We start from the raw sequence: 10,541 nt of genomic DNA on the forward strand, positions 1-10,541 counted from the left end.
TTTTTTTTTTTTTTTTTACCAGTGTGATCCCATCTTTTAATGGTGCAGTGCTTAAAGAATACTGACCCAGATGGGCGTTCATCTCTCACATAGAGGGTCTGGGTTCACACCATCATAAAAACCCTTTCTCCAGCACCTGGAATTTCTCAGGAATCTCTCCTCTGTTTCAGAGTTGTGGACTCTCATGGCTGCACCTTCCTGTCTTTGTACTGGTGGCTCCTGATAACCCCTCCTTGCCCCCATTACACCTCAAGTCTACAGCCTCCAATCAGCATGCTCCTCATATTTTGCCTGATGGTCTATCATGTGTATTTTGCTCTTTCTCTCTTTAAAGACTCAGGAAGGTATGAGGTGGTTAGATTGGCAACACATTGTTGGGTGGAAGAGGAGGAAGATTATACTGTAAATCATCATACATTAATATATTAACATTTATGTTCTGTCACATAAATATTAGAATGAGACCTTAGTCCTCATCATATTTCAGAAAATAATATAACTTCTAGAACTCAGGTAAAGGTGGGAAGGAATAGGCAGAATACTGCAGCCACTGATGAAGTTTAATGAACTCTTCTATGTTTCCTAAAGCATGAGGAAATCTTTTAAACATTTGAGATTTGAGTCCTTATCTGTCCCTACAGACTTCTTATAGGGATTATTATGGAAGGAGATAAGAAAGATTGATATTTTATACTCAGCCATTTTCTTAAATTTGAAAAAAAAATTCATAATTTCTCACACTGAATACAGATTTACCCAGCAGTTATTGGGTACCCGTTTCTGGAACAGGGAAATGCATATAATGATGGTGTTGATCAATGACTCTACTCTCACGTGTTTGCATCAATGTTTCCTAGACATTCTGTGGCAGAGGATTAGCTGTAGTCTAAACCTCTACAGCTGTGGTTTCTGAGACCCCTACGTGTTGAATTCTTACGGGATGCTCAGCATCGTCACAGACACCTTAGCTTCATGTTGTGTGGGGAGACACATCATAGTTTCTCAAGACAGAGCACTGACTACAGAGTTTAGCTACTTGATCTTGGTTCTGCTACACCCATCTAAGTGATCTTGGGAAAGACATCAATCTTTCTGACTTTTCCCATCTGTAAAATGAACTTTTAGTTAAGATTAGCTCCAAAGTTTCTTCTAGCATTTATATTTTGGATACTCTAAGTTCTTGTAATTATCAAGAAGTTAGAAACTGGATTTTTTTTAAAAAGGTGCTTCTATAGAAATCTCAGAGAATTTATTGGAAGCAAGGAAAAATTCGAAATGATCTTTTTTTCTAGGAATAAAGGTTTAGAAAAAAATGTGACATTTTTTATTTGATGGAGTGAAAATTTATATCCTATTTAAGAGAAGTCTGCGGAGACTTTGGGTAATGAGAAAAGCCACAAGTATGAGTGGTACTCCAAAAACTTGATCTATAAGAATTGAAGAGATTTCTTCCACTGAAAAAACAAAGGCTGTGGTGTAGAGGCACTGTGACTACATCTGCAAAACCCTGAGAAGGTTTTGCTGAAGGACAGAAGGGCCACTTTTTGTTTTCCAGGAAGGGAAATGGAAGCGAGCTCCAAATAAAGGACACAAAGGGTGAATCATCAGGCATCTTTTAATACATCACGTAATCAGCTTCAGTTGTCACTTTAGCTCCTACTGGACGTTGAGAAATCAGAATTCATTATTTTAGATGATTATGATTAGTTCTGGAGAACTTTTTGTTTTATTTACTTTAGTTTCCTCCAATGCAATATCACCGCCTTGATGGATCTGTGTACGCAGGGCTTCCAGGTTGTGGATATTGTCACCTTGTGTGACTCCCTTTAACTTCATTCCTGTAAATCTATTTGCGTGGGGAAAGATGGCAAAGAACCTCCTTCCTCAAACAGCAAATAGTTACTGATGTGATAGTGGAATCTCTGACTAGCCTGTTGGTGCTGAAATGTGGTTAACTCTCTCTCACTTTTTATGCTTCTTGGGCTCTCTAGAAAAGGGGAGTTAGCAAAGCTATAATTTAGTACTGTGGGGTGTGAACAGCTGTTAATGACTGCCAGGCCATTGGGAGATCTTTCTTATTATATCCTTAGCATTTGGTAACAAGTTGTAAACTTGTTCCTTTCTCTCCACTGTCCCCCCCTTTCCTAGACACATTAGGTAGTGAAAGATCTTTTTCACAAGATGCTAAAGAGAAAGATTCTCTAGATTCCACAGGCATCCTTTGTCCCCTTAACTTCTTCATCTCTTCTGCTTTTTTTTTTCTTAGCAGTTAGAACAGTGCACCTCTCTCTCACAAGACTCCTCACCCAAGTCTCAAGATCAGTTGCCCTCTTTACATTATGCACATACATGTTTATGGGGAGCAAGTGAAGAAAAGGAAGTTTACACATGCAGAAAGACCTGTTTCTCAGTGGTTTCTTGGAGGAGCAGGGATTGGGAATGTGTTTATGTCTTAATCACTCTGTAGTTACCCATACCACGCTGGGTGACACTGGAGAAGAAGAAGTAAATAGCTGTTTCTAACCTGCAAATAAATAATCACCAACACTGTACCCTCCAGGAGAGTTAGATTAATGACCTACTCATTATTTAAAATATGTTTGGAGGCTTTATGCCCATAATTGAGCTTTTAAAATTATAACTGGCAGATTCCTGTGGGTTTTAATATAGGGCTGAACTGAAATCATTTTTGTCTCTAGGACTCAGCTATTCTTTTTGGTCAGAGAAGGAGAACTAAGGAGAAGAACAAGTTAAGAGATGGATCTTAACTTCATCAGTAGCAATACTCTCCTTGGTGGAAAACAAAAATCAAAGAAACAAACAATTAAGAGCAGACATGGATTTTGCTCTTCTTCATCCCCCTCAGACCGCAAGAGTTATATTTTTATCAGAGATCCTGATCATTTTTCTGTGATTTCTCCAACTTCACTCTTAATTCCTTTTTCATTCCCATCCTCCTGTCTTTGATTTTTCCTTTCAAATGGAAATATAGGAGCATATGCTTTTTGATCATGGAGAAGACATATTTTGCGATTTTAACAATAGTAGAATATTTAAAATGTTTTGTTTCCATAAGTATGGCAGGCCCTGGAAGTCAGCAAAGCACCCTTCTGTGTCTCTCCTGAAAGGAGCACTTATCTTCTCTTTTTTTGAGAAATGTTAAGAAGTCAATTAAAGCCTGCTGCACTGGTGTTGGGTAAGTATAGCCAAGAATCTGACTCAGGGGCAGTTTAGAAAGGCAAAAAACAGGAGACTCATATTACTACATCCTAGGCAGAAGGGACAATACTGGGGTTTTCTGTGTGAAACCTCACCACTGAGTTTTCTAAAAACTTAAGAAGGGAAGTGCCAACTTGCTTGATATGTGCCCTATGGAAGGAATCATTTTGGTAAAGCCCCCTTGGGAGGGTTAGATCACCAACAATCTAAGATGATCTCACCCAGTTAGTTATTTAGGGGGTTGAACCTGATGGCACATAGGGAAGGCAGTTACTGTTAAATGGTTCATAGCTGATCCACTGGACTAACTGCCAGGAAAAGCAGAAGCAAAACCCCAGAGAATGCTTTTCATCCCCAAATTTAGGAATAACAGGGAGCTCTTTGACACTGGGAACATTTCCCCCTACCACGGGAAAGACAACTTCACATAAGGAATCTAGTGAATGTTCATCCTTGGGATGATGGGCAGGAGTCAGACACTACCATAAAGGAAGAAAGAACTTGGACATATCAGGCACTTGGTTTGGCCTTTTTTCATACCTGTGCTCAGTCATGGTTGATTAGCCAGTTACATCAGATATAAAGCAAGCCATCTGCACTGTGGCTTGAGATAAAAGGTATTTTAATATGTTCAGGTCACATATAATCTTGGTCAATAGCAATCTTTTATCATTTTCTTAAAGGAAACCACACTCCTTTGCAATAATTTTTTTTCCAATGGAAAAAAAATTTAACATGACAGAAAGCTTTACATATAACTCTTTCATTGAGTAATAGCAGTGAATCCCTTCATTTTATCTCAAACAGAATTTTAAAATATCTTTTGCATTAGAAAGACCTTCAGTGGGATGTCTAACAATGATTTCTAGTTTCTTTAAAAGAGGAAAATTTTGTACAGCTTTGGTGAGTTTTTCCTTCTCCTGTGAAACAATATAAACCAACAACCAAACAAGAAAAGGGAATGGGTTTCTCTTACTTTAAGAACCTTAAGGGCCAAAATAGTGGTTTGGTTTTCTGACTGGCAGCTTCAATTTGCCTTCTCTAAGCGGTCTTGTGCAATTCCCCAGAGGAAACATTTGAAGAAGTTTTTTTTTTCTCCCACATGAGAGAGAGTTTCATCCCACACAACCCACAGACTTTGATGGCAAACTGCATGGACCAAGAGTCTTGCTTTTACTGAAGTAGCAGTGGACGGTGGTTTGCTCTCACAGGTGCACACACTCTTTCCACCTTGGGGAGAACAGATTCGTTTTTTTCCCAGAGGGTAGCTTAAACACCTATTAGTTGTGTGAGAATCGGCTGCCAATCAGGTAGGTTTTGTTAGATGAAGGAAGAAGGGGTGGTGAGGAGGATTAAAACTTTCAAATCCACTCTAGCTGATTTTTCTTTATAGCAGTCTGGTGTACACAGAAGTATTGTATAATCTGGCCTGTATTTTTCTCTTACTGTGAAACATATTGAATCGCTTTATGTTTAGGTGTGTGTATAGAAATTCATGAAGTTCTTTTATATACTTTCCTCGTCCCAACACAATTCTCATTTTAAAACCTGGTGAAAAGATAGCTCTGTAAGAACTCTTCCTGCCCCAGCTTGTAAATTTGGATTTGTTCTTTCCTATCTACCAGCCACCTGATTACTGTCCCTGTGCAAAGGGCACCCGTTCACATCATTTTTTCCAAGCACTTAAACCTGGAAAGATTTTTTTTTTTTTTTTTAAGAACTCACAGAAGCTGTCTTGGGGGGTTTGGAAAACATGGCAAAATTGTTAGCAGACCTTTTGACTGTGCTATTTTTAGGAAGCTAATTGTGTTCTTTTAAAGTACATTTTTGACAATGGGACAATGTTTTCCTTGCCCCTGCGGATATATGAAATATTTACAATGAAAAACGTCAGTATTAACACCCAAAACAGATACAGTTTAACCTCAGCAACAGTTAGCAAGAGGGGAAAAGGGATTTAAAAAGAGAAAAGGGTTTTGTAATATTTATGCTGCTGTTTCTACCGAAAAGGAGTTTTATTTCACTGTTCAAACAGAAGTTTGTTTTCAAACCAGTTGCTGTAACTAGCAACTAGCAGCTGATCAGGCAGCCATACAAATTAACTCTAACCAAACAGTGAGCGCATTGCCCAGACCTGACTAATTCCCCCGCAGGAACCCCTAGTAGGTCCACTGCCTGCAGAAGTGTCTTACCTTGTACACGTATGATCAGGGAGACAGGCTTGCGGGCTCCCACGGAGAGGACCAGGGAAGTGCTCTGATCCGCTGCTGGTAACATGCACTTGGCTTTTATGGGCAGGTGGGAGGAGCTGCTCCTCATAGTAGGTGGGCAGGGAAGGAGCGGCGGGCGGGCAGCCCCTGGAGGAGCTGGACACTTCTCTGGGGAGGGGCCGAGAGGGCGGAGAGGGCAGAGCTGATTGCCTGCAAGAGGGAGGAGAGACAGGGATGGGTGGGGGGAGGAAGAAGGAGTGGAGAAGGGCATGAGAGAGAGGGAGAAAACAGAGAAGGAGATCTAGACCACAGATGGGGGAAAGTTGGGGAGGAAATGAATGGGGGGCAGGTGGAGGGGGAAAGCGGGGAGGGAGAAAGGGAGCGAGACACTGAGAGACCGAGAGGCAAGATTTGGAAGAAAATGGGAATTGGATTATTTTCCGGTTTTGATTGACATTTGGTGAGGGAAGTTGTGTGTGACAGTTAATACTAAAGGTGTTTTCTGTGAATTTGAAAGGCTAAATAACGGTTGGGGCACACGGAAGGGTTCTTAAGCTGGGCAAAGGAGTAGGGAGCTAGTCGTCCGAGCCGCACAAAGTGCTGGGTGGACCTGGACCGGGACCTGGAGCGCAAGGGGACCCACTCCGCCTAGAGCCTGCAGAGCCCCTGCAGCCTCCGCAGCCGCGGTGCTACCGGCCCCAGCAACACCCAGCCCCATCCCTCATCAGTCCAGCCAACGCTGATTTGACAGGGAAGTGCTCTTTACTCCTGTGGTGTTCAGCACCCAGGGCTCCTATTGAGACTTGTACCGCATTAAGGTGTATCAATGGAGACCGGTTTGTGGAGAGGAACCAGCCGGTTCCTCCAATCCTCCAACGTCTGCTTATGTAACCTAGGATTTCAGGGCTTGCTGCCCTCTGGTTATTTTCGGTATTTTAAAAACTCTCCTTCCCAATGATCGAAAAACATCTTGGTGTCACAGTCCTTTCTCCGTGTCTTAAACATTCAGGGAGGATTCAACCAACAAGCGCTGAAGGATCAGGCTGAAATTATTAAGAAATGCGCTCAGAGAAAGAAAAACAAGCTCCTTTCGCTGCTGAGTGGTGACTCACTTCCTAGCCCAAACCTGATTTTTGCCACCGAAGGAATCAAAGCATTTTAAGGGAAAAAAACTTGAGACTAGGGGAAAGGGGGTGGGGGTACTGAGAGGCTGAAGGGAGAAACAGAGGGAAGAATGGGCAAGCCAAAAAGAATAAGGGATAAGTTTTAAATGAATATTTATGTATGCACATATACTCAATCAGTATTCACTACAACCGAGTTAGTTATGGTCCATATTATGCAAAATTTTTTTAAATGAAAGGGATCTCAAAGAGGTTAAGCAATTAGCTCAAGCTAACAATAGGTAGAAAGCCACACAGCTAGTGAGCTTGAAGACCTTCTGCACTCTTCAGTGCACAAGAGTTGCTATACAGAACACCTAATTTGATCTCCAATTAGGCTTGGATGTCTTTGGGTGGTACCAGGTACCAGGCAAAGGAAAACTGATGGTTAAAGGGCAGGGCTTTTCAAACTCTGTAATACTTGCATTTTGGGCCAAACAGTTCTTTGTTGTGTGAACCTCTCCTGTGAATTCTAAAATGTTGAGCAGCATCCCTGGCCTCTACCCATCAGATGCCCCTACCACTACTCACTCTGTGGCCTCCCACTAGAAATGAAAATAAAAAAATCTCTTGACTTAGCTAAATGACTCAGAAGGGCAATTTCCTTTCCTCTCCTTAAGAACATTGGTCTAGAAAATATCCACAATTATAAAAAAGTTTTTTTTAAAAAAGAATCTATTAAGAAAATACTCAGTAGTGCCATTCAAATAATAATCATACTTGCCACCATGTGTGCTAAGTTTACCTGGACTTAGTTTTTTATAGACATATTCTCAACTGTATGCCTCTCCAGCCTCAAACCAATTGATTCATTTGTAACAAAGCTCATTCTCAATTGAATATACCTGGAAGTCAACAAAGTAAAATCCTATGTGCTGAGGATATAAAGATTTAATGATTCATATAATAAAAACTTTGAGATTTTTATCATAAACAGAAATTTGACATTAAGGCAGTTATTCAGATTTGCTCATGATGTTTTTTGACATTCTTATTTGGCTTAATAATGATAACTTTTTGTTTTTGTGTTTTTTATTCAACTTACATTCAGTAAAAGTTTTGGCTATAACAAGTTCTAACTAGAGGTTTACTAGCTAGCAGTATATAAGTTCTCAATAAATATGTGTAGTCTGACTAACTGAATAAATGAATTAGTGACATCTGTGAGTTTTGACACAAAGACTAGACAGTAGTTGTTCACTTAATGAATGAATAAAAAAATTAATGAGTACTAAGCTAAAACTTTAACCTTAGCTTTTCTGCCCAATTGCTATTTGATTTGATGCTTTCTATATTTGGTTTTCCTCTTTTCAAATAGTATGCCTTTTGAGGATGTATTCAAGTCTATTAAGTGAAGTCTATGACATGAAGAACACATGTTACTGGACCTGGAAACAGGGCCAGTCTATTCCTGAACTGAACTCTGAAACCAAACATGACTTTACAGGTAGGATTCCAATTCTGGCACTTTACAATTTAGCAAAGAAATGTGTTCTGGGCAACAAAAGAAGACCTAGGTAGAGGAGGGTCTGGGTGATAAAGTATGTTAGTGAACACCTCCATTAGGTAAGAGCAAATTTTCTTTTCAATCCTGATTTAATTTAATGTCTCCCAAACATTCCAGTTCCATCACATAGTTGTGAAAAGTAGGAAAAAAGGAGGGGGGCGGGTAACAAGAAAGTACACTGAAAGAGAAGGCAATTGACAGCTGTAGGCTGTTTTTCTTCTCCCTTTCCCTCCTTCACTCCCTTATTTCAAACCTGAATATGCAGCCAACATAACAAAAGCCCTCCTTTCATTTTGTTTGGAAGGAGCTAATGATTAGTTCATTTCTCCAGTTCACACTTGCCTGAATCTGATTCAGTAGCAGATCTGGACTATGAGTTGGGAATCCAGGAATGCGATCTCTGAGCTGACTCTAGTGTGCCCTTCCTAGGGTCTCTCCAAAGGTGACTAAGAGTTGAAAGTCCTAGATTGGTGAAAAGAAATGAATCCAATGACAGCATACTAGATGCTCTGAAGTTTCCATTGTGTGGATGTACTGCCAGCTATAGATGAACACCTTACTTTCAAGCCCTTTGCAAAAGTAAAATTTTTTTGGAGGGCTAGGGGTTATTCAGAATCAATCAATTAACAAATATTTATTAAGAATGGATACCAATCTGTGTGGAAGTATTTAACAGAAAAAAATGTGGCTTTGTTCTTGTGGAGGTGGAAAAAAAGCATGAAATTCTGCTAATTAGGTAGTTAAGAGACTTCAGGTAGGAAGGGGCATTTGAGCTGGGTCATGGAAGGTAGCATCTGGATGCAGGGTGATGAACTCCAGGGCATGGCAGGCTAGGGAGGAAATGTGTGCACCTGGGGAAAGTACAGGAATGTTCAGAAGCTGGTGAATTAGCCAGCCTAGCTGAAGGGAAGGGCCCACGTAGTAGAACAATGAGGCTATGAAGTAGAAAAGAGAGGTGACATCAGCCTGTGGAAGGCCTTAATGTCACCTCCATAGTCTGACTGTATTCTAGGTCATAAAGACTTTCAAGCCGTAGAATAACATGATGGAAGTGGCATATTACCAACACTTCAACTTTTTCAATATAATATCTTTATTGTAACTTTGCAGATAAATGCTTACCTGCATGTCCCAAGGCATTAGCATACTTATAAACAGAAGTAAGTATCTGATTTCTGCAGACTTGGGGCCTGAACAAGGTGAAATGGAGGAGGCTCTAGTCCAGTTTCCCCTAACAGTGCCCTCTGTGGTTGCAAGAAGGAAATCAGAAGGCAGGACACTCCCAGGGTGTGATCAGGTTGACACATGAGATTAATATGAAGGGTGGTGGTTACTCTGTGTCAGAAAAGTCGTCTTTTAGATACTTGAGATTTTAAGGGATCTGGGCTTGGAAAACAGTGAAATCTGGCTCTAAAAGCTGGATATTCACATCCGTGTTCTCAAATAGCTAACTTCCAATTATTTGTATGTGTTGCCCTTGGCAAATTTCAAGTTTTGGTTCTTCCTCTTAATCCTAAGTGCTTCAAGATGCAAATGAGGTTGGCTTTTGGTCTAAGCAAGAATCATAGACAGGTGTGTTTGCTTCAAGCAAATCTGACAATTTGAAATGTAGTATAAAGAAGTTACTTTCCATCAGTCAAATGACCCATCAGTTAGTCAGCCTCAGCCTGAACTAAGCATCATCAAATATGACCTGGCTTTGTAAGGCCCTTAAAATTGCCAACTATCCTAGGGCATTTAAAATAGGGTTTTATTTATAAAAATCACAAATGCTTTACAGCACGGAATGAAAGTGCACCTCTCATATGTTCCAAAAGACCATAGGATTTTGTAAGCCACTGTTTTCCTGTTGGTCTAGTTATTTCACAGATGACTGCTGCCCAACTTCTGCTGGTTTTGTAAAGAGTACTGGACACGAGTTGAAATATCTGGGGTTTAGTCTCAGCTCAGCCATCAACTTCCCATGAAAACACAGGGCAGATATTTTGTGCTTTTTGGATTCAGTGCCTGTATTTGTAAAACAAGGAAGCTTAACAGACATTCTCTCAAGTCCCTTCTACTTTTCAGAAGCATGCTTGGTGCCAGTCAGTGGATGCCTATGAAGTCAACCCAATACTCAATAACAATACTCAATGACAGAACATATTTAATTTTAGGCATGGAAGGAAGAGCTCATAATGTAGTTCAGTGTTTGCTACGAGGGAGTGCATCCTAAAACTAAACCTTGTCTGAATTCTAGGTACAGAATCCTAAAAGGTAGAGTGTACCATTGTCATTTAACTGTCACCACTGCCTAAATTTCACAACATGGTAGAAATCTCCCAGACTAAACCATTAGCTTTTAAACTTTCTTCTCAGAATCAAGTAGTAATTTTCCTATGAGTGATGAAAATGTACCCACACCACACAGATTCCCAATTTCTGAAAATTCTCTCCAATGCC

At 40.3% G+C, this 10,541-nt stretch overlaps 1 protein-coding gene across 3 annotated transcripts in view; it reads right to left on the bottom strand.

Annotated features, from left to right (window-relative positions):
• Positions 1-5,574, bottom strand: part of Col8a1 (collagen type VIII alpha 1 chain) — a 149,359-nt gene extending 143,785 nt beyond the window's left edge. The window contains exon 1 of one of the 3 annotated variants that reach the window (XM_048803464.1): positions 5,412-5,574. The gene's annotated coding sequence lies outside the window, so the exon portion shown is untranslated. The remainder of the gene's footprint in view (positions 1-5,411) is intronic. The other 2 variants (XM_015478589.2, XM_015478591.2) reach the window with 2 other exon arrangements.
• Positions 5,575-10,541: the final 4,967 nt, after the last annotated feature.

Source organism: Marmota marmota, unplaced genomic scaffold (assembly GCF_001458135.2).
Source record: "Marmota marmota marmota unplaced genomic scaffold, marMar, whole genome shotgun sequence".
In the NCBI taxonomy this organism is placed as follows: domain Eukaryota; kingdom Metazoa; phylum Chordata; class Mammalia; order Rodentia; family Sciuridae; genus Marmota; species Marmota marmota.